The 26,623-nt window shown below is 43.9% G+C and overlaps 1 protein-coding gene across 1 annotated transcript in view; it reads right to left on the reverse strand.

Moving 5' to 3' along the window:
* Positions 1-26,623, reverse strand: part of LOC138287331 (zinc finger protein 271-like) — a 147,276-nt gene that overhangs the window by 83,045 nt on the left and 37,608 nt on the right. The gene's annotated exons all lie outside the window — the stretch shown is intronic.

The following is a 26,623-nucleotide window of genomic DNA, read 5'->3' on the forward strand; positions in this document are numbered from 1 at the left end:
GGAAAGACCTGGTGTTTGTGTCAACCAGGGAATGTGGACACCTCTCCCACATTGAGATTCTACCGTGTGGGATCTCGGACCACGCGCCGGTTCGGCTCAAGATGGGCCTCGCAGACCCGCTGATCCGTCCCATATGGAGGCTAAACGCTTGCCATTTACAAGACGAAGAAGTTGTTGATAGCTTAAGGGAGTCGTTACGCGATTACTTTAATATCAATGAGGGCTCGGTGAGATCACCCGGAACCCTATGGGCTGCAAGTAAGGTGGTACTGAGAGGGACAGCTAAGGGCCTAATCCGTGCTCGGGAATGCGCCCGGGACTCCCGAATCACCCAGCTGGAGGCCCGTGCCACTCTTCTTGAAGCAGAGCAAGAATCACACTTGAACGAACGGATAACCAGACACCTCTTGCTGATTCAGGAGGAGATACGTAGTTTATCCCTAGGAGCGGCAAAACACATGTGGTGCGCCTCCACGGCACGAGTGTACGGTTGGGCAACAAAACAGGGAAACTACTATATTGGTTGATTTCCCAACAACAGGCTCCCCGAATCGTCCCTGAGATATGCAATGAACAAGGGGAACGGTTGGTTGAACTCCAAGAGGTGGCCGAAACATTCGCTGAATTCTATAAGGCCTTATATCGAGCGACAAGTCCAGAGAATACGGGCTCCCCAGACCGGTTCCTGGCAAATTCTTCACTCCCGGTTCTGCCCACGGCATTCGTACGGGCTTTGGAGGAGCCGTTCACGGAGGCGGAGATTGGTGATGCCATAGCGGCAATGGGAGTTGGGAAAACTCCCGGGCCTGATGGGTTTCCTCCAGAATACTACAAAAGATTCAAGGAGGAACTGGTCCCACACCTAATGAATCTCTACACTGAGGTAGACCAGAAAGGCCTTTTTCCGGATGGGCTAGACGTTGCCACCATTGTCGTACTGCCTAAGACCCAACCCCCCTCCCTCTCCTGCGCTGACTATTGACCAGATGATGAGACTCTCATTAACAGTGAAGTAAAGATCTACGCCACAATGCTGGCCTCCCGCCTCAAGAGGGTGTTGCCCCTACTAGTGCACCCGGATCAGTGTGGATTCATGACCGGACGTAGCACGCGCCACTGTATACGAAGGCTCCAGGTGGCCCTCGCAAGGCGACAACGATTGCTCCAGCACTTGGCTCTCCTATTTGTCGACTTCGAAAAGGCATTCGACTCAGTTAATTGGGAATTCCTTTTTGCGGTGCTCCGACGTGTCGGTTTCGGGCCAAGATTCCGAAGACTGGTCCAGGCCTTGTATATCAAGCCCACGGCGTGGGTGCGGGTCAATGGAGTCTTGTCCTCGGCCTTTCCGATTCATCGGGGAACCCGACAGGGCTGCCCCCTCTCTCCTCTCCTTTTTGCCCTGGCCATTGAGCCATTAGCGGGAATGCTGAGAGAAGACCCGATTTACTAGGGTTGGAGATGGGGCCCCTCTTGCGAAGACTGAGTGGCCTTATATGCGGATGATGTCCTGTTATACATGGCAAACCCGGGAGTGACCGGACCCCGAGGCTTCCATCTACTGCAGCACTTCGAGGAGGCCTCGGGCTCAAAATGAACCCGTCCAAATCGGTACTAGTCCCTCTGACGCGGTCACGAGACTGCTTCGACTGGTAGACGGTGGTTCCGCTGCGCCGGCTAAGTTTTAAATATTTAGGGATATGGGTCGCACTGCTCCCTGAGCTATCCTGGTCCCTGAACCTCAATCCATTGGTGTCTTGCATACGGGAAGACCTTAAGCAATGGCATTCATTGCCACTGAATATTTTGGGCCGTATAGCTCTATACAAGATGATGGTCCTACTGCGCCTCTTATATGTAGTCCAGAGCTTGCCATTCACGATCCCGCGCTCGTGGTTTAAAAAACTGGATGGAATTACCACCTCCTTTATGTGGGGAGGAGCGAGACATAGAGTAGCGTCCCAGAGCTGCCGAAGAGAGGTATATGATGGGGGACTGGGCATGGCCGATCCTTACTTGTACTACCTGGCGACACAACTCCTGGTGGTGCACGATTGATTCAACGGGGGTTGGTCAGACCCAGCATATCAGGTAGAATTAGACGTTTTGGGGTATCCCCAAATCATGGATGTGTTATACGGGGCTTCGATCCCCAAAGATTTGGAGTCCATCACTAAGGCGGTCTTCTTAGCGTGGAGAGCGGCTCTAAGGCATACTGGCTGGAACAAAATGGTTACCCGGCAAACACTGCTGTGGCACGGCAGTTGGCTGAGAGAGACAGCCAAATTGGAGGCCTTCGGGAAATGGGACACACTGGGAATATCCTTGGTGGGGGATGTATGGAAAGGATGTTTGATGAAGTCCTTTCAAGAAATGCAACAAGAGTTCCAACTATCCCCGAAGCAATTCTTTAGATATCTCCAGCTCCGGCATGCCCTTGCTAGGCACTTGAAAGAAATGTCCCAAATACCAGAGTTCAATCCAGTTGAGGCCAAAACACTCATGGGCAACCTGGGGAGGAAAGGGGTCTCCCAGATCTACAAGATCTACAAAATGCTGGTCACAAATGCACCCGGGGACCTAGGCCACCTTAGGAAGGGATGGGAGAAGTGGGTAGGACCACTTGAGGAAGAAGACTGGACAGAGGCACTGATGGCTCCCCGGACGCTGGTGGTGTTGACGAGGCTGAGGGCGACACAATTCTTTTTTTTACATAAAGCTATCTGTCCCCGGATAGACTGTACAAGATAGGTGCCCTCGGTTCTGCTCAATGCCCACGATGCAGGGAGGACCAGGCTGATTTCTTTCATATGATATGGTCCTGCCCTGTGATTCGAAAGTTCTGGGAGGGAGTAAACCACGAGCTGAACATTGCCTTAGGATCATCACAGGTACTGACCCCCAAAATGGTACTACTGGGTGTGATGAGTGACATGGAGGGATCTAGAGCAGATAAGACGTTGGTCGGAACAGCGAATATGGTGGCCAAGAGAGACATAGCGGCCGCTTGGAAGACCGCCAAGGGTCCCTCCCTTCAGAAATGAAGACGGGGTGGACTGGTGTGCAGACCAAGAAAAAGTGGTGTATGAATCAAGGGGATGTCCCCTTAAATATGAGAAAATATGGGGGAAATGGGTGGGATTGCTAAACTAAAGGGGCTCAGACAAAATGTATACACATGCTCCTCCTTCCTCTCTCTTTGTACTGCCAAATTATGGTACTTCGGATCTTCTTAGATATCTCAAACACACAAATGTTAGACCAGAATTAACTGTCCAGTCGGTGTCAAAAAGACCAAGGTTTGTAAGTTACTTGTATATTTTACCTGTACCTTTTAAAAAAGAATAACATTTGGTTATAAAAAAAAAAAAGAAAAGAGTGGAGCACACGGCGGCCACGTAGGGAATTCCGATGAGAATATTGCCCGTAAGCTAAAATGAGATTATTTAGCCACCCAGTAGTATCCTAAGGGAAACAGTGGGTCAAACCCTTTAACTGTGGGTCAATCCCAGGATCTTACTTTAACCTCCTTGACCATTGCTATGGAACCCTCACTTTTGCTGATCCTCCAAGCTATAAAACATTTACAAGAGGAAGTATGCAGTAATAGTCACTGTGCCTGTCTTGCTTCAAAAAAATTACAAGGTGCTATCAAAAAGTCAATAAAACTTGTTTTGAAATTGGTTTCATCTGTTGAGGAGCGAGTCAATGTTCTCGAGACTGATGTTGGGTCTCTGAAGCTCCAGCAAGATTCCCAAGATATGCAGATGACAAAGGTCATTTGGAAACTCGAAGATTTCGAAAATCATCAACGTAGGAACAATCTACAATTCCTCTGGACTGCTGAAGGGGCTGAGGGAAGTAATATCTGTTCTTCTATGTTGTCTCTACTGAGAGGGGCATTCACTGAAATCTCTCAGTGGGATTGGGGCTCGGAGGTTCAGCGGGTTCATCGGTTCCCCCTCATGTTAATGAAACATCAAGACACAGAACCTGAAAAACCCAGGGCTATTCTTGTGTATTTTGGAAGCTTCCTCTTGCGGCAAGCTGTCTACAAGAAAGCACGACCTAATGCCAAAAGAGAGCTTGATGGGCATTCTTTCTTTGTTAGAGCAGATATTTGTCATGCTGCAGTTGAGCGGTGCTGGCGTCTTAGACAGCTTTTCAATCCATTTCAAGAACTGGGAAGTAAAATTTTCCTACTGAACCCTGCTTGTCTAAAGGATGTTTTCAGGGGTAACACTCACACTTTTTTTTTCAGTAATAAAGGCTCAAGAATGTTTAAAGAAACTCTCTGCCAGTGCCACGACTTGGACTTATAAGAGTTGCCTTAGGGGAAGTTACAAGATTAAATGATATGCTGTGGTTCAGAAATGGTCTTAATGGCTGGGAGAAGGGGGGTGGTCGCATGCTTATAATCGGGAGACATCACTCAGGTTCTGACATGATTGCTCTCTGTAGGTGGTGGCGGTGGGGGGTAGGGGGGTGCACGGGGATAGGCTGGGTGAATGGTGTGGGGAAGAAGTTGGGTGGGGGACTGGAGACAGCACAGGAGGTTGGTTATGTTTTTTAGCTGGTGTAAATTTTCACTTTCTATTAGCTGTAAGTGCTGGCTTAGTCATGGGGGATTATTTTGTACACAGTCCATTTTTCAGCGTTCACTTAGATCTTTATCATGTGTAATGTTAGGTAGCTTCAGTCAACATCTGCCGGCTCAATGATTGGAAAAAAAGACAAAGGATCGCTATTGAGCTCCAGATGTTAAAACCTGACATTTTATGTCCACAAGAGACACATATTGAAGGTGCTAGGCAGAAAATTAATGATTCTTTTGGATTTCAATTAATGAAGGCAACTTTACAAGGAGTGAAGACGAGAGGAGTTGCGATCCTTGCCAGGCGCAAGCTTTTTTAACTTTAAACAAACACAGGAGAATAATTAAGGGTGATGGTCCTAACAGAAGGTCATTCTCCAAACAGGGTATTTAGACTTTGTTTTGTGTATGGACCGGTCACGGATGACCCAGGGCTGCTTGACTGGCTTAATAATGAACTCTGTGGCCCCCATAAATTATTGTCTGTGGTAATTTTAACATAAATGCTACTGGGGATTGGGTTTTGGAGCGTCTCAAAAATTATCCTGGGCGGAAGCCTAGGGTGTTCCGGGCTTTGTGTAACTTGATCCAAGATCACGGATCGGAGGACGTCTGGTGGGATAAAAGATCTAGGGATTCTGGGTTTACTTATCTTTCACCACCACACTAGACACTCACACAACTTGATTATTTCTTTGTTTCTCACTCTCTCCTTCCAGATTGTAAAACAGAGAAGTTCCCCTGGGTTATGTCTGAGTGTTGGAAATGGTAACTAAAGGGTGGGTTACACAGACCTCGGGTTGGAACTTTGATTGGGTTTTATTGTTGGACAAGGATTATATTAACTATATCAATAGGTGTATACAGATTTCTAAGAAAGAAAACATTGGAGCGCTCCGGTGGGGGTAGTTCGGATGCATTTAAGGGTGGTATCGGGGGGGGAGATCCGACGATTTCGCTTGAACCGTGAAAAGAGGGGGAAGCCTAAATTACTTGAGCTATATGAGGCTTTGTCAGCTGCCGAAACTAAGCTTATACCTGTAGCCTCAAAGGGGATAATATCGAAGAAGCTCAACAAGAGGTGGCAATTACTAAAGCAATTTTGGAAATAGCTGCCAGAAAGGCAGATGATAAATGTTGGGCCTGGAAAGAAAAATCTTTTGAGTTCGGCGAGCAGGTGGGTCACCTCCCTGTCATTAGTACTTGACAAAAACAGGCTCAAAGGGAAATCAGGGAAGCAAGTGATCCCACGTTTGGGTTAGTCTCGGTTGCCGAAGGTATCTGTGCTTCCTTTTATAGGTTCTTGGTTCATATTGTCCAATTAACTTGATTAATGGGGACACTAAAATGCATTCTAAAGTGTTGGCCATGTGCCTCTCCAGGGTGATTAACAAAATCGTGTCTCCCAAACAGCACAGGTTTATGCCCGGGAAAGTAACGACGGATCATATTCACCGCGTGATATCTCTCTTCGATGCTTCTGCAGTAGCTGGAGACCTTAAGGGCTTTCATTTTGTTGGACACTGAAAAAGCATTTGATAGGGTCTCCTGGCGGTATCTTTGGGACGTTATGCGAAGAGTTGGTATTGGGACAGGATTTATCAAGGGAATTGGACCATTATACCAAGACCCTGACACCAGGGTTACTGTAATGGGTAGTTAGTCAGGCCCAGTTATGATTCAAAGGGGAACAAGGCGAGGCAGGGCTGCCCATAATCTCCTCTACTTTTTGCCATTTATATTGATCCCTATATATGGAGGCTCAACAATAACCTTGCAATCCCTCCAATTCATTTTAATGGATGGGATACGAAGATTTTAGCATATGCTGACAACGTGGTGCTGGTCACATCTGATCCGCTGTAACTTTAAAAGATATTGAAAGTGAGGCCAATTGGTTTGGACGATTTTCTGGATAATTAGTGAACGATGATAAAACACAAGTCGTTATTAATAGTAATATCCTGCATTTAGTGGCTGCTCCTCTGCTATGGTGGAGGATCGTCCCCCCAACCCACGCCAGCATGAGGCTGCAAACCTTTCACAATGAAGGGATAATAAACCAGGTTTATTATCCCTTCGTTGTGAAAGGGGTGGGCCATGGGATGACAAGCAGTGAGGGGAGTGCACTGTGCACTCCCCTCAATGCGCATGTATGTTTGGCTGGCCATCTTGGGCCAGCCAAACACACATGCACAGTGTGCTTTCTCCAGCCTGGCACTGTGTTGCCAGTCTGGAGAGAGCAGACACAGGCTCCAAGTCTGCCTGGGAGTGCCCTTGCCGGGCACTCCCAGCCAATCCTGACGTTGCTATGAGCAGCGTCAGGATTGCCTGCAGGGCAGGCTTGTAGTCTGTGCCTGCACTGCAAGACGGAGGAGTGGCAGCGTAGTGGTTTTTAAAGTTTATTAAAATTCCTCCCCCCCCCTCGGCGCACCGACCCACGCCTGGCAACTGTGCTGAGGGACACTCAGGTTGCAGATAGTGGGGTCTACTTAGGGGTCAATATTTCTGCCAACATAGATAAAATTGTGGGTAATAATCTCGACCACCCTCTTAGGGAAAGCTAGAAAGGACGTTTGTAGGTTGAACAACTTACACCTCTTATTGGTGGACAGATGTAATATCGTGAAAATGTTGGACTTTATGAATAGGTTTTTTTGGACCTATGCTAAGACTAGGAGAGCACTGAGGTTTCTCACACTTCCACAGAAAAGGTGGGGTGGGCAGCTCAGCATCTTAAGCAGTATTACTGAGCTACGATAGTTCAACAAAGTTTAATTTTGCTTCAAGATAAAGATTAAGTATTGGGGCAGTTAAGCATACTCCTTCTCCCTGTGAGTTGCTGCTGAGGTAAAAGGCTTGGGGTGTTTGTGGGAGCAACTTGAATTTAGCTACTTCAAGAATGTCCAATTTAAGTCCCTGCAGGGTGTTTTTAAGGTCTGGTCTGTTGTTCACATAAATCTGGACATTGGCCTTCTGAATTTTTATACACCTCTTTATGATAATCCTTTGTTGGCAGATATATTCCAATTCCAATCCCTCCATTTCTCAATAGAAGGTGCGCCGCCATATTAGGCTGGGGGATTTTTACTCTTATTCTGGCTTGGTTTCTTTTGAGGAACTCAAAAACAAATATAAGATCGGCCATAGGGAGTTTTTCAAAAACCTTCAAATTCATGACTTCCTCAGCCGGAAGGGAGATGGTCCTTTCGAGTTCTCTAGGTTGGACCTGGTGGATGTTCTATTAAGAGGTAGGCCGTGTCCATTAGGAGAAATATATGGTCCCCTGAATCTACTCATGAAGGATGATCTGGATAACCATGCCAGGAGTGGCAGGAGAACTTTGCTACCATAAACCCTACTCTCCGAGATTCTCTCTGCCTTGCCGAACCTGTTTTTTCCTGCTAATTTGCAAGATGTTTTGATTTATATTACACTCTGGGGCAGATTGCTAAGTGGGGTGGGGATAAGGGGACTTGATGACCAAGATGTCAAGTTAATGGGGCAGACATTATTTATATTTGCTGGGTATCCTGCTCTAGTTGTGATTATTGATGAAATCTCTGAGTTCTGTAATCAAAAACTTAGGCTGAAAATCTCCTTGTCCTCCCAGCTGATTCTTCTTGGTATTCAGGAAGAAGGTGTTATCAAAAACACAGCATCATTTTTGCTTACCACTTTGGCTGTATGTCGGCTGTGTATCACCTCGGCCTGGCTTGACCCCATGCCTCCCGCTTCTAGTCAGTGGTTGGGTCGGCTGTTGGCAATATACAACCTTGAAAGGGTTTTGTATCTGCGGAAAGGCCAAAGAATAAGGAAAAGGGGGCTGTTGATTTGCCCCCCCCCACTTGAAGAGTAGATTAAGGATCAAAAGGAGGGGTGGGAGGGCTCCTCGCTCTGAAGTATCTGGTCAGGATGATGTCATACCATTGGGATTATTAGCTTTTGTCTTTTAGGGACCATGGGCCAGTGTGAATGAATGAATTCACTGCACCAAGCACTTTTCTCCTGTTTATTCCTTTTCGAATACACAAAGGCAGCAATCTATGAATTATGTGAACTAATTATATAGCCTGAGAGGATATTTGTATATTTATTGTATTCCTACTGTGTTCAGAGGGTAGTTTTGTATTCTTAAAATTTCAATAACATAAAAAAAGACTGCGCACTTTACCACTACTAGCCAGTCTTGTTCTCGCTCTCTAAGACATGGCAGAATTGGCTCACCCCCACTTGCCACATTTAATTTGCTTGTAAATCCCTAGAAGTGTGGTACCACATGTACCCCGGGCCTGTAAATTAAATGCTACTAGCGGGTTTGCAGCACTGATTGTATCACCCACTTAAAAATCTTGTGTAAACATGACTCTGCAGCCTGTATGTGGAGTTTTAAGCCACCATTTTCATCTGGCAAAATAATTATTTTTCGTGGCCCAAACTTTCCTTTTTAATACATATAAAACACCCATAGGGTATGCCCTAAACAGCCCATGGGGCAGGGTGGAGTGAATGTAAAAAAGTAGACACGTACCTTTAGGTTTTACATGTCCTGGTAGTCATTAAAGATGTGATATACTATGCCAGACTTGTGCTGCCACACATGGTAACACTAACTAGCATAACACCAACAACCGTTTCACCATTCTCAGATGCAATCAGCATTGATCTGCAACTATTCCAGCAAGTACCGTTACATCTTTGGTTCCATCTTTTCCATCCTATTCATATATTGCCTTCAAATCTTGTTTTTTTTATTAGATCATGGCTGCATCATTATCAACAGAACAAGCAAATCTCTATTCTCCTATTACTTTCAAGCGTTTGTCAGTTTGAAAAAGCTTCCATATGTTCTCATGATGGTACAAATGTATTTGTTGGGTCAAATTATGTTTTTTGATGTTTGCACTGAGCTGCAGTCTACTTATGAAAACAATGTTTTCATGGTTTTTATCAATGGAAAAAGTGTTATATAGATGATTGTCCTGAGCACAAAATGATTAATAAATAGAGTATTTAAGTTTAAGACACAAAAAAGTATGGAACACTGCCTTCATTTATCCATTAAGGTACGTGGGTGAGAGGAAGTCCACCTAAGAAACTCAAATAAGGTCTTGGGGGTGCTAGGTCTAGCTTAGATGGATGAATGAAGGGGTTCGTTCATAAATGGAGATTTACTATTGCCACTAGTCTGTTTATTTTTATATTTACAACTATACACATTTATCCATTAGAGTCAGACTTTGATTTTAATAAAAGGGTAAAAGTATATTCAAATTGTGTATACTCTTGAGTGTGTCTATTCTTGATGAAAAGTTTGGGAACTCAATAATAACAAATACTCCTGTGAGTTTTACAGGACTGATCCTTGCCCAGGACACGCCATCCTTATAAAGTGTGTGTGGGTTCATGTGTTTTAGCCCACTTGGTTGTCTATTATCATGTTGCTATGTTTACTCAGTCTGGTTGCCAGAGGGTCTGGAGACCTGCACAGCCTACAGCTCAGGGCTAATTCTGGATAAATCCAGAAAATGTATCATTGGTACATTGCACATGGGGCCAGATCTTTCAGTAATCTTGAATAACACAAACAAAATATTTTACCAGTTCTTGCTAATAACATACAAGGCCCTAGCCGTATTTGTTTCCTCCCTCAGTTCAGACAAGAGATCCTTCTCTGCTGCAGGCTGGCCAGTCGCTTGAATAGTAAAACATATTCCCTACTTCGGTGCCAGTGAAGTTGAATCTGATTTTGAATTAGTTATATAATGGCACAACATATCACATTAGCAGTAAACTTTAGGGCACCAATAACACAACTCCTTATGGAAAGGTGCCACAGGAGGGGGGTAATGTTTGTTGTAAATGCTGCTTTTCAATTTGAAATATGATTTTCATGTCTACACTTCGATCCTGTAGATCCGAACACGGCAAATGTTCATACATACGGAGCGCTGCTTTCCGGCCTAATTAGGAATCTTGTTGCAACTTAGAACCCCCATTGGTTTAACAAGAGCACCAAGCATGGTGTCTGAACAACTACTTCATGTATTACAGAAAATGAGAATGGCAACCTTAAGTAAATAAAGGTGCTTTCTGGTTTACTGTTCACATGGTCTCTATTCTAATGTCAGTATGTTGCCTTGGTCTGTGTTGCCAGATAGTCTTGAGAATCTATAGCTCGGAATGTATTGTATATAAATACAGAACACTTATCAATATGAAGGAGGCGTCATATATTAAGTGATCAGTCTGTAGCTTGGTATATTAGCTCTGGGATGGAGGAGTCACCCTTTCCCTGCTTCTTTAAAAGGATAATGCAAAGGCAACATAAACGGTATGTGACTCCCCCCATCCTTTAGCCCTGAGGGAAGACCTCCCTCTCCCTCCTTCCCTTCATCTCACTCTGTATCATGACCACTACGGTGTTTTCCAGATAGGTTTCTGCAATATAATTTCAACTCAAATAGATGCACTCACAGATCAGTCCTATGTCTATGGTGCTCCAGGTGCGCAGCCAGTACACTTCTTGATTTCAGTAAAGTTTTCCACCTTACTACTACATTGATTCTATGGACTGGAACTAGAGACACCTGTGAATACCCAACCAAGGAAACCGGTGAAATGTCCAAGGCTACGGTCTCTGTGCTACACACAGGAAGCACGTCTTCCTCCCCCGCTTTATGTTTCTTGTGCTTCACACATGGGGCTGCTGCCCCCACTGTTGTGTAGCCATTTTAGTTATAGCTCCATGCACGTTAGTTTAACACACTAGCCCGCTGTGCACTTTGCTATCTAACTGTTTTTACTTAGCCCAGCACTGTGTTCTCAAACAAGACATTCTTGATCACTTTGTGCTTCAGTCAAGGCTACAGTTTGGTACATTGCCGGTGAATGTGGTAGAAGTTTAGTCTCCAACATTCGTAGAAAATACACATCCTTACGCAGAGACATTTTCTTCTAACATTAGCTGTGTTATTATAAAAACACTTCCTAGTCCCATTACACGTTAAGAGGGAGACACGACTGTATGCTGATCGCTGAATGCTTTGCTGCAGATGCTAACGCAGACTACAGGCCTTTGCTCAGGTTTGAGGGTTGATGTCCTCCCGGGGGAACCTGAAAGGCAGAATTAGAGCTCAACATGCTGTGCTCAGATTATGACTTGGATAGGAAATAGTCTATAAATCCTAGTGACAATATGATAGCATTATTCTTATGCTTCACTCTCCTCGTCACCGTTTTGATATTGTCATGTTATGTCGTCCTGGTTATTGCAGCTCAGGCTTTACTATCTAAAATGCAGTTGTTTTATTAAACCAGTCATTAAAACGTATACTGCTTCTTATTTGTCATTTATATATGAGACCGAAGTGTGAATGAGAGAACCGGATGCGACCTGAGTGGCCACGAATTCCCTGACAAGTATGCTATGTCATGCGCTCGGCTGCCCAATCATCTCTACCTCTTGGTAGAGACAAGGCACTGCTAGTTAGCCGGAGCAAAGCCTGGATTTAGAGCAACAGGTGTCACCCACAGTGGGTCAGACTCAGTCTCCCACACCGTGGACGATCTTGCTGCTCAAAATCCAGTAGTCTCATTAGAATAATGAGAGCCTACGCGACACCACATCCTATATGGTTTTCCTGTTCATCTTGCCTCTTTCTTCTTTGTCCACAGGGAATATGTGACACTGCATAATTTGCCATGTTAAAGGTTATGCATGGGGAAAATGCAGTGCAATTCCAAACAATCTGCCCTTGGAAGACCCGGGCTAGCGTGCTCTGAGCACTGGGTGTTTTTCAGGGCAGCTGTTTATGCTCTAACATTTTCCTTTAGCAGCCACTACTCAATCAACCAACACCATGGAGTCAATGTTCCTTCCACCGTGCCAGCCTGCAGAAGTGCACGCAACAAGCTCTCTGCACATTCACAAACAAGGCAACTAGCGCACTCCACAAACTACTCTTGTGCAAGGCCGGTCTTTTGCACGTGTGCACAACCTTATATACTGGTGACCCCTTGGCACTGGAATACTGGATAGCGGAACCGCACCTTCCACTTACACTGCTATTGGGCATTTCCACTTTTGTCCCTCCAGGATGTGGCTGGAGGCAGATACAAGGGGACGCTACATGAGATAGTTTACTTTGTACCACAATGACCTAAGGATTCACTGCATCCTCAACGAACGTTTATGAGACCCAATTGACTTTGTATGAGAGTCTGAAATGTTCTAAAGTAACAAATTAGAACCAGCTAGCAATATTCTTAAAACTTCAAACCAACACAGCAAACACAGCTACCGTTTACAATGTAACAAGTAACTGATGAAACAGCAAATAAAAATAACACATCTAACCATAGTGGTTCATGATACATTAGGCAATACAACACTGAAAATGTAAAATGTGGACATGAACGTACCTGGGATAATCTGCAGCAAAATCCTCACTCGCATTAGTACAGTAAAGAAAATAACTGAAGTGGCCGTTGATCCCTATATGCAACACAGCAGTCACCACTGTGTAAACAGGATATGCTCTAAATGTGCCACCACAGCTGTAACAATCTTGCTGCTCGCTGACTTGCTCTTGACTATAATACAGTATCATAGCCAGCCCCTGAGGACCCCAATTTCTGGCAGCTTTCACTTAGTGCCCTGCGTGTCTCAGCATTGTCCACACATACATGCTACCATTACTACATAGTTCATTCGTGGAGATCAACGTGTCACTGCAGATCCAGGCCTTGCTACAAGACACAAATGATGGATTGAATGCTGAACCAATCAGACATTCACACCCAGTCACAGATCTAGTGAGCATGAGCTTTTGTCCGATGTATAGTATGGCTTCCAACCTGGAAGGGCAAGGTGGGCCAAGGTCTTAATCTCTACCTACTTGTAGCCAAGTACACCAGGGCAAAGGCGGGCTCCCTTCATTTGGGGTTCATGGACCTCAGCTCTGCTTTGGACACGGTTAACAGGACTAAGCTCTGAAACATATTGATGGGTGTGGGTTTTGATAAAACGGCGGGACTTTTCTTAGAGACTTGCATTTGGACCTTAAAGCTACTGTCCATTATGGGCCCGCAGGGGAGTGTGCGTACAAATTTGCCTTGAATAGTGGTGCTAGACAAGGCTTTATACTGTTACCTTTTTTTATGTCTTTATATATAAATGTACAGAAGGGCATGATCTTCCAAGGGTGAACCGTTTCTACTTTCTCCTTGTCTCATGTCTCTTTTTTCATTTTCTCTTCCACCATACTTTCTGCATCTCACTCTCTTGTTCTCTTTCTCTCATTTCTTTCTGTCAATTCAATTCATCATACATTACTCAAATTCACTATTGCCTCATCAGCAGGGTACACGTCGGGGGAGGATGCAGTTTGATGGAGGCCCTCCACTATTTTGTAGAAAAGGGACTCAGTTCCACCTTGCGCCCCAGCCTGCGGCTGAGAGGTGTTACCTGGTGGATGGGTCTGCAGGTTCCTGCATCTGCAAATACTGGCATCAGAGTGTTTGTAACGACCCATCCCACCAGGACCACCTTTATTTGTGTGAATGGCGCCAGAGGGGAACAGAGAAGTTGACAAAATGAACACTTCTATTGCTTGATGCACTGCTAATGTGAAACACCTTTGTGATTTTTATGGTTTAAATTTATTTTATTAGTTAATTAAAACCATCATAAAAAAACAATAAAAATTCAGGTTAGGTGATAATATTGGTCAGACTAAAAGCAATAAAACATTTTAGCTCTGAAATCCTCTTTTGGACGAAGCCGCAAACAAATATAACCAAGTATATGAAGAAAACCAATCATGAAGAGAGCACATATTATTCCAACTTCATAGAGGACAAAATATCAGAAACTACTGGACTCTAAATCAATTTACCCTAAACGTAACAACCCAGCACTGCCCCAACCCCAAATTTCATTCACAAGCAGTTGTCATTTGCAAAATTAGGCAAAGTGTACATTTAATTTCATTAGTCTTATAACACATGTCAATTATGCTTCAACCTTAGTAGGTATCGCGCCACTGATGCTTCTTTAGTTTTCAATATTAGCAAACATAGCGTGCTGAAATGTGGACATAAAATGCGTGTTCCTCATTGATCCCTTCTCTAGCAGATATGATGTGCAAAAGATGCTTAATAATTCAATCTTAATTAATATTTAATATATCATAAATTAGTAAAAAGTGCAAAACAAGAACGTGTTGTTCAGTCAACATAGAAACCAGTTATTGTAGCGTCTAACATTCAGACCCCATATTGTTTGTCAGCATGCGCTATTACCAGATTAACTCCGGTACTCTGTGATAGCATGGTGTGCCAAGGAGGCATGTTGTTCATCCTTCCAGAGCCAAGTCAAGATATCAGAACTGATGGATGGCAAACCTCACAGGCAATTAACCATTTGACACCAAATCTTCTCAGAATGTCACGTTAAGCCCAGTTTCAATCTTCGTTAATAATTAGTTGATACAACAAGTGTGGTGAAACTTTCTAGAAACTGGACGAGCCTAATATTCAGCAGTTAATTCTTTGGATCAAAATACTCGATGAGGGCTGGTCTACGGGCTCTGATTCCCAATACATACATTTTTTTTTTTGTCAGTTCTCTTCTCTGATTGACCAGTGCAGGGCATACAAAGGCAAAATACAGCAACACTTCCACAGCCAAATGGCATAGCCGGCATTCCTGATTCCCACTGACAACGTCCTACTTCCATTTAGGTAGGAAATGTAACATTGGAATATCTCCAAGTCTTAATCTTAGGAAACTCTGCTTTATTATCAAGGAGTAGGACGCAGCCAAAGTAGGTGATCTCTTACATGCTTTATAAGATGTTAGCACCAGCCACCCGTGTGACCGCTTGGATAACTCCTCGTCTTCTGTCCAGCTCTGGAACTTGGTTGACTTTTTAACTACTTTCCTAAAAGCTGAACCAGGCATATTGTAATCCCAAAGGTTGCCCAGATGCAGTTGCTTTTTTCCAGATGGTTCTTATAGTTACTATTGCCCCTCTCAAGATTCATTTCCAGCCAAACTAGATTCACTAATGTTACTTCCGAGGATTCCCGCAATATATGACCACATTTAACAAAAGCTGCCGGTCTAGCAAGTGACTGTGCTACTAGCATAAATTCCAGTCTGACTTGGGCAGGTGATGTTGACCCGGGTAACTAGAAAGCTTGCTTATATGCTTTTACCATCAGTTTATCCAAAAGAGTGCTCTCCGCACTCCTCGTTATTTCTGTACCATAGGAAAGCGTGGGTAGTAACTTTGCTCTTATAACTGGTGCCAACAGAATGAGGGTATGCCCATATATAGATCTTGCTAACCTTCCAAAGGTGTGGTTAAGAGCCTGAGCTTGATCCTTTATCACTTCCCTGTGGGGTGCATACGAGCCTCTTGCGTCTATCTTGACCCCTAAATATGCATATGTGGCCGTTTCCTCAATTAGCTTTCCGGTTAGGTGCCATTTACGCTGATTGGAAGGTCTACGATTAAACACAATCACTTTTGTTTTACTTTGATTTATTTCCAGACCATTGATCTTAGTAGACCCCCTTAGACTGCTCAATAATCTTCGGAAACCTATTCTTGAATTGCTAAGGAGCAGCAGATCATCTGCATACAACAGGTTGGACAGTTCACGGCTGCCGAGGGTAGGTGAATGTACTAACTGACTGACTAGGGCTATAGAAAGATCGGCAATATATAAATTAAAAAGAAGTTCTGCTAAAACACAGCCTCGTTTTAGGCCAGAGGTTGTTTGAACCCTCTCCGAGCTTAGTTTTTACCCAGGTATCGGAGTAAAGCAGTCTAATAGCGTGCAGGATATTCAAAGGCAAGCCCCATCGCTGTGATTTTACCCAGAGTTTGCCGCGAGGGACACAGTCAAAGGCTGATTTAAAATCAACAAAGCACATGTAAAGTGGGGTCCCAGTTGCCTTTGCTCTATTAACTATCAAATCCAGTGCCTGGAGATTAGTTAATATACCTTTATTCTTAATAAAACCAGTTTGATTAATGGGTAATCTGCTATAATCTACAACCCAGAACTCTAGTTCTTGCAGTAGGCACATGGAAAAACACTTATGGTCCACATCCAAAAGTGCCACTAATCGATAGTTGCTTGGCGAGGAAGTCATGCCTCCCTTATAATTTGGGTGAATTATTGATCCCTGCTCACTATTTGGAATGATGCCAGTTGCCAAGATCTGATTGAACATTGCTGCAAGGAAGGTTGCCCATCTTGACATTGATTGTTTGAACAGTGCTTGGGGTAGACCATTGGGGCCGGGTGGACAATCAGATCGTGACTTTTCAATGATCTTAGTTATTTCTAACGCTGGAGATATTCTGTTCCTCTGGAATCCAGAAGTGCTTCTCCTGTAACCAGGGGTGTTTTCTTCCACTGTGCTTTCTTTGTAATGTGATTCCAAATAATCCACCCAAGCTTCCTCACTTATGTTGGTATTATGGGCCACTCGCAAGCCCTTTTCAATGTTATTAAGTTTCCAAACGCATTATGAATCTGCAGATGCTGCTGTGTGCTGCAATTTAGCCCATAGTGTTTCCTGCTGGCTTTTTTAAAAGACTTAGGGGGTTATTACAACTTTGGAGGAGGTGTTAATCCGTCCCAAAAGTGACGGTAAAGTGACGGATATACCACCAGCCATATTACGAGTCCATTATATCCTATGGAACTCGTAATACGGCTGGTGGTATATCCGTCACATTTGGGACGGATTAACACCTCCTCCAAAGTTGTAATAACCCCCTATATCTCCCTTTTTAATAACTTCCTTTGTTCACAGAGATTGCTTAATAACGTTTTGTCCTCTGGGGATTTACGCAGTTGCCTCAACTGCTTACCCACAACATTTTTTCTCTTACGAACTGTGCATGGCATTATTGTTCCATTACATCGCCTCAAATGGGCTCCCTTATACACTGTCTCAGATGAACCTTGGTTTGTTCATTCTTTAGCGAAGCCCTCCCACACAGATATCAGGTTTGTATTTCCGCTGGCCATGCACTCCAAACTGGCCACAGCCTTTTCTGCTTGGGCCTTAACTGTCTGGGAGCTCCATTTTAGTTGCTTTACATTTTAAGTGCTAATTTCCCCCTTGAGGACTGACAATGTGTTCTGCTTACATATAGTTGCATGTACCTTAATTATCTGGGGATTATGGTCACTCTCCTTACGAACAGAGACTTTGAACTCACTCACATGCTCATATAATAAGAAATTTACCAGCCTGTAGTCTAGATATGAAACTACGTCTCCTGAAGCTCTTGTCCATGCCGGTGAAATATCGGCTGGATTTTGAAAATTCAATGTAAGTAGACCCGATAGCTCACATGCCTTTATTAACTTCTCTCCAATCTTCTCTTTTCTCACGATTATGGCATGCTTTGGCTTGGCACAAATCCAGCTATTTGTACGTGTTTGTCACTCAGGTGATGAAATAGATTAAGATTGAAATCACCTGAGACTAACCAATATGCCAGACCAATCACATTTTTTAGATGAAGCAAACAAGATATGAAATTATCGGCTTCAACAGTCTTTCTTTTTGTATTAATGTATACATTAATTAGGATGAGAGGTTCACGTATATTCTTTGCCCAGCCATCAAAATGGATGTACAAGAAGGGCAGGTTGTCCATGTGAAGTTCTGAGATCTTAACAGAGATGTAAATGTTAATATACATCACCAAGCCATCTTTTGCCCTTCCAAAAATGCTGGGTTTTTCTGCCGGTTTAGTGAATTCTTCATACCTAATAAGGGGTATAATTGCTTGTGCCCATGATTTTTGGATTATTATGATATTCAATGTGCCTAGGAATTGGGTGACCACTGGATCTTCGATTTTTGCCTGCAGACCCTCTATATTCCATGAGAAGATGCTCAGTTCCTCCTGTGGAAGTGGGGTCTGTTGAGTTGCTATTCAGCTTTTACAGAGCATTCCATGTGATAACACTGTGGGCAACCAGTTCCAATTGTCCACAGAGTCACGTCTTATTTGAACCTTCCTGTACTCCTCCTCTCTTGAGATTTCAACACTCACATTAAACTGGGTTTCAGCTCCTTCGTTGACTTCCCCACAGTTAAATTTCCTATTTGTCCCTCGTAGTACAGACCATGGAGTGTCATTTTCCTTGTCAGGGCTTGGCTTCTCTAGTAACTGATATGGCTATCTCTCTCCTTGGTAAGCGATTACCTCAATGCCCCACGCTTTCAGAAGCTTTTCCTTTCCAGGATTTGATCCGGGAGGTCCGGGCCAGGAAACTGGCTTAAGTTGGATCCGACTGCTGACTCCCTCTTGCTTGCATACATTTTATGGCCAGGATATCTTCAAAGGTCACATGGTCTAGGCCTGGGAGAGCCTTTATTATTTTTAAAATATCTGAGTGATTAAGTACATCCTGAGGCCCTCTTGATTTACATTCGGGAATCCAAAGTAACTGATGCCCGTGCTCCAGATCAATCGGTATCTGATGATTTACAGGATTCAGATTTCGCTGAGCCGTATAACCTCCTCTTAATACCGTGGGGCAATTCAGAGATGTGGGAACATCCTCTCCTGCCATTAGTCCCCAGGTATGGAGCCTAGGTGTCCACTGATTGTGCTTTCCTTTTCCTCTGGGAGTAATTTTATGGCTAAAGATGGCCTTAATACTTGCAATGGCTGAGCAATCGTAAGCACTCCTTTCGGTTCAGACCAATTAATCCCTGGCGTTGCAATTTCTTGCCAGGAGGGACCCTCTGGCATTTGCACGATCTTTAACGTCTTGTCTTCTTCGCTGCCTTCCTCTGCTAGTGGAACCCTTTCCTTTGTGGCACTTAAGTAAGCAAGCTGGGCGTTCTTCCTACCCTTTCGCACACGTTTCCACTCCCTCTTTGTCAATTGCAAGGGGAAATACCTTCCTATTACCCTTTAGCCCATTAGAGAGGCTGAGGCTTCAGATACTCCAGCCGCCATTTCTTGCTTTTCTTTTTTCTGTGCTTTTATCTCGACCCTCTAGTGGATCTAGCCTATTGTGGGTTATAAGGTTATAAGTTAGGTACACTCGGAATTTGGCAGGTGATTTATCTTTATTTAACTTGTATGAGGTAGGGAATAGAAAGTTCATAAGTTGTTTTCCTCTCTTCTGTCCCTTTAGGTCGTATCCTGCTTCTTTGCCCTTGCTGACAGGCTTTCGTGACGAGGGATATTTCTCTCCTGGTCAAGATCTTGCCTGGTCCCCCTCGTAACAAAGGAAGGGGTAAGTTGTTCTAATTGCTTTAATATCGGGGTTTGGGTCACCGGGGAGGTGCTCGTGGTGGTCAGTGGGGTATGAACTTAAATAGTGTTTGTAGTTCAGTGGGTGATTTATCATGCAAACAAAAAATGCTCTCTATTGTTCTTCCGCCTGCGGAGGTTCCCCGTTTTCTGCTGCCATATCAAATAGACTTCTAGGAACTCGAAAGGACACTGTCCGGTGGAGGATTGAATATGTGTGCGAATGGCAAACAATACTAGTGGTAGTTTTCTGTCCCAATTCCTACCAGCATTAGAAATTGATTTTTTAGAAGTGACTTAATTGTACTATTGTATCTTTCCACAAATCCGTCTGTTTGTGGATGATATACTGAGGTCTCAAGTGCTTGATACCTAACTGATCACATATCTGTTTCATTAACTTGGACATAAAAGGTGTTCCTTGATCTGTTAATAACTCTTTAGGGAAACCTACATTTGAAAAAAATTCAACCATTGCTTGAGCCACCAATCTAGTAGTCATGTTTCTCAGCGGAATGGCCTTGGGGTACCTGGTGGCATAGTCAACAAGAACTAAAATGTAATGGTATCGCCTTGCCAACGTGACTAAGGGACCCACCAAGGCCATACCAACCCGAGTAAACGGGGGCTCAATAATGGGTGATGGATATAAGGGAGCTTTGGGCTGTTGAGGGGGGTTGGTAAGCTGACATATGGGACAAGAAACACAAAACCTCCGTACGTCTGAGTATAGCCCAGGCCAGTAGAAATGTTGGAGAAGATAGGACTCCCACTCCTCTTCTTTGTGGGAGTTTCTCTTTGTTGTGCCCTGGAGTACCATTCAGAGGGCTCCTCTTCGGTTGCGTTCTGGCCCATTTCTAGGTTCGTAACGGGGTTTCTGTTACACAGCCTTTCGGCGAGGTCTTCCTGCTCACTCGGACGGCTTTGCTCTGTGTGTCCCGCGGGTAATACTGCTGGCGGCATAACAGGTGCTTTGTTGATCTGTATGCACTGTGTGTGCTCCTTTGTGGGAGGAGCTCGGCTCTCCCTCAGTATTCCATCCAAAGTTGTCCACTACCTCCTTACATGAACAGATAGTAAAGTCATTAAGCTGGTTTGTTTGGACTCTTGCAATCATTTAATTTTTCTAGTTTGTCATCTATACTGGAGACAGACACAGTCAGTGTATTTAAAAAGTCCACTTGGACACCCAAAGGGATACCGACGAGCTGTAACTGTCGCTTGCATCGAATTCAGGATTGCTGCCAACATCTCAGTCATGGTGTTTACAACTGGGGGGCCCATAGGAGGGTCATCTACGGCAACACCCTTTATGCTGGGACCACCGCAAAACTCCAGAAACGTCTGCAACGTATACAAAACGCCTCCGCCCGCCTCATCCTCGACATACCCCGCAACAGCCACATCTCCACCCACCTGAGACACCTGCATTGGCTCCCTGTCAGCAAAAGGATCACCTTCCGACTTCTCACCCACGCACACAAAGCCCTCCACAACAAGGGACCAGAATACCTCAACCGACGCCTCAGATTCTACGCCCCCACCCGTCTTCTACGCTCCACCAGCCTCGCTCTCGGCGCCGTCCCCCGCATCCGCTGCTCCACAGCGGGTGGGAGGTCCTTCTCCTACCTGGCGGCCAAGACTTGGAACACCCTCCCCACCATCCTCAGGACCACCCAGGACCACTCCGTATTCCGGAGACTCCTCAAGACCTGGCTCTTTGAGCAGCAGTAACCCCTTCCCCCTAGCGCCTTGAGACCCGCACGGGTGAGTAGTGCGCTTTATAAATGTTAATGGTTTGATTTGATTTGATTCATCTACCTTTTTCAAGGGGGGCAGTCTTTTTTACTTCTGCTGAGGTCTCCCAGTCACCTTTAGTTGTCTGAGGCGTGACCCCATCCCCAGGCCCCTTCCTTGAGCTAGGTGGACTTATATCGATTGGTTCCACCCCTTTATTACTCAATCTGTATGATGGGAAAATATAGAACTTAGTCCTCGGACTCCCTAGCCAAATCCAGAGTTTCATCGATTTGAACATTAACTTCCTCATCTATACCCAATTTATACAGATCAGACAGGTTACATCGGATGTACTGTTGTGCTCAGTTTTCCATCATTACATTCCCTTGTATAATGGCTTCTTTTCCTAAGAATGACATCCCTGCCTCCCCCTGTTGGCAGCACCTCTTGATTCACCTCCCTACAATCAATCCCAATGAGTCCCCCATATAATCTAATACTGCAACTGATATTTCATAGTCACAATTATTGGGGAGAGGGTAAATTGGAGGGGGAGGGGGACGTATCACTTCTTGCTTCCAGACTCCTGTTAGACTGAGGGACCTGGGCTGAAAAAGGGGTGCCATCTGAGGTTTGATACTTAGGGCTATTTAATGTCCTCCTATCACTTGGTTGCTTGAGACACAAAACTAGTCTATTTTAAGGCAGTCCAATTGATGAGTTACTATTCTCTCCTCCTTATTTTGAAACTCTTTCTGCAGTGCTGCCACTACCTCCTGACCTACTCCCACTTCGGCACTACTATTGTCTGTTGGTGAATTCCTGATAGGGGGGCTGTTTACACTAATCAGGCTTTCCCAAACTTGCCAGCCGCCCACTGCTCACCACCTCACGGCTGCCTCATGCCACGGGGGCAGCATACGATACTGTATAGTGGTGGGAGGAGGGGTGCTTCCTCGGTGGATGACAGATGGATGCCACTGGGCTGCCAAGCTGCCGAACTGCTCCAAACCACTCCACTCGGATGGATGAGAGGCGGGCACACACGCCAAACCGCCGAGCCAGGCCACTCTGCTCTGCTCCGCAAAGGTCAGCGGGCAGGCATGAGTTCCTCCTCTCACCTCACTTCCTTTTTACCCTGGCACGGTTGCTGGGGGGTAGACAGCAGAATCCAGTCTCCGGTACGCGCTCAGCTGGAGCTGGTGCACACAAAGCTGCGGGTGGGAGGAGACTGAGGGGGAGGTTACAGCTGGTCCACCTGGACCACTGACAACCTGGTCCCACAATTCAGCCACCTGTGGAGGAAGGAGAGCTGGAAAACTGCAGCGCACGCCAGGCACAAGTTTGGAGCGTGTGCACTAGAGAACTGCTGACTATCAAAAAACCTTTGTGATTTGGGGATAGGTATAGAACACCATCAGGAAACAAATGCAAATTAACAGCACATTTTATTTATTTGCTAAAAGGTGGTTTAAAATATAATTTCCAAGTTCCACATATGTGTTTAAAAATATTTACACTTTCAGCCATTTCCAAGTTTAGTTACAGATTGATAGTGGGGAAAACACATGATGTAAAAAAAGTAAAACCAAAATATTCTTTTAACATTATTTTATGTTTCTTGTTTTTAAAGTAGGCCGTCAACCTTTTATGTGAGAATTATTATAAGGGCCTGACACCACTTTTTGTGATGTCACTACATGTGAAATCATTGTGATTTGCATATGAGAATTAGCCCCCTCCCTTTCTTCCTTGCAACTCGTGTCCTGTTTATTGGAATGACATTAGTCTACGGGTATTGAAAATAAATATATAAGTTCACAGGTTATAAAGTTGTTTCTCTAGTGGTGTCACACATTGACAAGTATTTGGCTGTTTCTTCGGCCTATTTTCACTTGCCATTCTTCCCCCCCTCCTATTTCTCGCTTTCTTTATTTTTTCTCCCTCTTTCTTTGTCTTGCTCACTCCTGTTATCTCTCTTTCCCTCTCTCTATCTGCCACACACTACTTCTTGCTTTAGCTTCATGAATGTCAATGCTACTTCTGACATTCATACGACAAATCCTTCTGAACATTTAAGAATAAGGTTTTTGATGTGGGATTTAAATATTTTACCACATTCTTCAAACAGAATCTGCTGGTTCAGTGGTTTCATTCTGGTAAAAATAACAGCTCGGCAAGTCACAAAATTCATGGGGGGAGCCAAGCGGGACCAGAGCTAAGGGTCATACTTAGTTATAAGGTCCAAAGAACGAGTGGATGAATCAACTGATTCAATGTGTAAGTAATGCGGAGCTAAGGGTCACACTCAGTTATAAGGGCCAAAGAACGAGCGGATGCATCAACTGATTCAATGTGTAAGTAATGCAGAGCTAAGGGTCACATTTAGTTATAAGGCCCAAAGAATAAGCAGATGCGTCAACTGATTCAATGTGTAAGTAATGCAGAGATAAGGGTGATATCTAGCTATAAGGCCCAAAGAACGTGCAGATGCATAAAGTGATTCAATGTGTAAGTAATGCGTAGCTAAGGGTCTGACTTAGTTATGATTTAATGTGTAAGTAATGCAGAGCTAAGGGTCACATTTATTTATAAGGCCCAAAGAACGAGCGGATGCATCAACTGATTCAATGTGTAAGTAATGCGGAGCTAAGGGTAAGACTTAGTTATAAGGCCCACAGAACGAGCAGATGCACCAACTGATTCAATGTGTAAGTAATGCGGAGCTAAGGGTCAGACTTAGTTATAAGGCCCAAAGGACGAGCGGATGCGTCAACTGATTCAATGTGTAAGTAATGCGGAGCTAAGGGTCAGACTTAGTTATAAGGCCCAAAGAACGAGCGGATGCGTCAACTGATTCAATGTGTAAGTAATGCAGAGCTAAGAGTCAGACTTAGTTATAAGGCCCAAAGAACATGCGGATGCATCAACTGATTCAATGTGTAAGTAATGCGGAGCTAAGGGTCAGACTTAGTTATAAGGCCCAAAGGACGAGCGGATGCATCAACTGATTCAATGTGTAAGTAATGCAGAGCTAAGGGTCAGACTTAAATGTGTAAATGATGCAGCAAACGTTATGTAAAAACAAGGTATATTCTTTCAGATTAAAAACAGGTTATCTCCTGAACACCTGTGGTTCACCTTAGTTCAATACATATACTGCAGCGGCATTTGTTCATAGTAATATGTACATTTTGCCAATGGAGTTTCCCATCTCCAGAGCCCTGACAACACGTCCATGAGTGAGCCAATAGATGACAATTTGTCATCCACACTGTATTTCTACTGCCAATATTTTTGTATATGAGACAGTCTTATAGTGTGTTAAACTACATGAAAGTGAACTCAGTATGTGTAAAACGTCAAAATGTACTTTTTGAACAAGGCTAAATGTGGGGTAAGGCAGGATATGATACTTAATTCACTGAAAAAAACAAGGTTACAGGGACGTTATACTTAGAAAATAGAATTTTACAAAATTTAGGAATTGACTGAAAAAAACAAAGTTACATGGACAATATAGTAAGGTTCAGATTTTACAGGAACAAAACCAAAGAAACTCAGCAGTTATAGTTACTTGTGCTAACAATAACTTACACTGCCGCAATGCGCTGCTTATGACCTCACATATTACATCACGTGTGACATGGTCAGTGATTACTGATGACATTTCGAATTACATTATAATATATCACTCTCTGAAATAACATTATAATATATCACTCTCTGAAATATTTATAGGTAAGCACCCATAGGACTATGGAACTACTAGCCCCCAGACAAACCCACAAAATTATTTTTTACAAGTAACATACGACAATAGCTTAATAGCCTCATAGTTTGCCTTTGCTAGAATTTTAGCACTGCACGTCCTTACTAGGCTCAGGGACACATCCTCCCATATTATGAAAAAAGCATAAAGAGCTGAGTTTGTTTGAGACACAGGAAGAGCAACGTTCTAGATGTGATCTTTGCATGTACGTTTCAACAAAATTCAGACTCTCAAATAACCATAACTTTATAACTGCTGACCCTTCACCCGTTCATGGTGCTCATAGTTTTATGAGAACCTCTTTGTACTGGGCCCCTTCATTCCACAACAATTTCTATAAAGAACTGTGCAATCATGACCTAATTCTGTCCTTTAACCAGTTAGGATTTGATTAAAGGATTCTCTGTAAATATGAAACTCATAAAACACCTCTATATATTTAATTAATCTAACAGTGAACCATTTACATTGTATGGGTTGAGCCAAGATCCATCTCAGTGTTACACACCTCTGGGGAAGTGCCACTATGATGGGTGCATTGACAGGTGCATGTGATGATGGACATTAGCATCGCTTCTTCTGCATCAGGGCTTGAGTGGTAAATATCATGCATGGGAAGCATTAACCCTGAGAGTTACAGTTCACATTCTGGTCCTTTCATGTATTGTGCTTTTGGACACTGTTCTCTGGTTGCTGTCACGGAACCATCAATGTTTTATGAAAACAACCAAACACCACGGTCAGCTGTGAACATTAACCAGCGTGTGATTGTTAAATTAGTTCTTCTTGCAGGGACTCAGTCTGAGTGTGTGGAGTTTATAAGTTTTATGACTAATCCCGAACGTTAGCTGAACATACCCTTGTTAGTCCCAGTATTGTTCATAGTGTTGCTTTTACAGGTAGCATGAACAGGTGTGCTAGAATATTTTTCTTTGCAACTGAATAAAAAACAACATTTCTTAAATTTTAGTCAACATTGTGCTAGTCTCCCAGTGTGTTTCCTGATATATCATGTTGTTTTGCTATGTGTGCAAAAGTGAACAGTCACTGAAAACAGACACTTTTGATTAACCTACAGGTATCAATATCTGTGCTTTTTCTTTTCTCACTAGTCGGGTCTTCTATCATCTGGAATTTGAATGTCCCACATAATTGACATTTTATCTTTCTGTGTTCGCTGATGTCTTTGTAGGCCTGATAAGTGACTAA

Source organism: Pleurodeles waltl, chromosome 4_1 (genome assembly GCF_031143425.1).
Source record: "Pleurodeles waltl isolate 20211129_DDA chromosome 4_1, aPleWal1.hap1.20221129, whole genome shotgun sequence".
Classification (NCBI taxonomy): Eukaryota; Metazoa; Chordata; class Amphibia; order Caudata; family Salamandridae; genus Pleurodeles; species Pleurodeles waltl.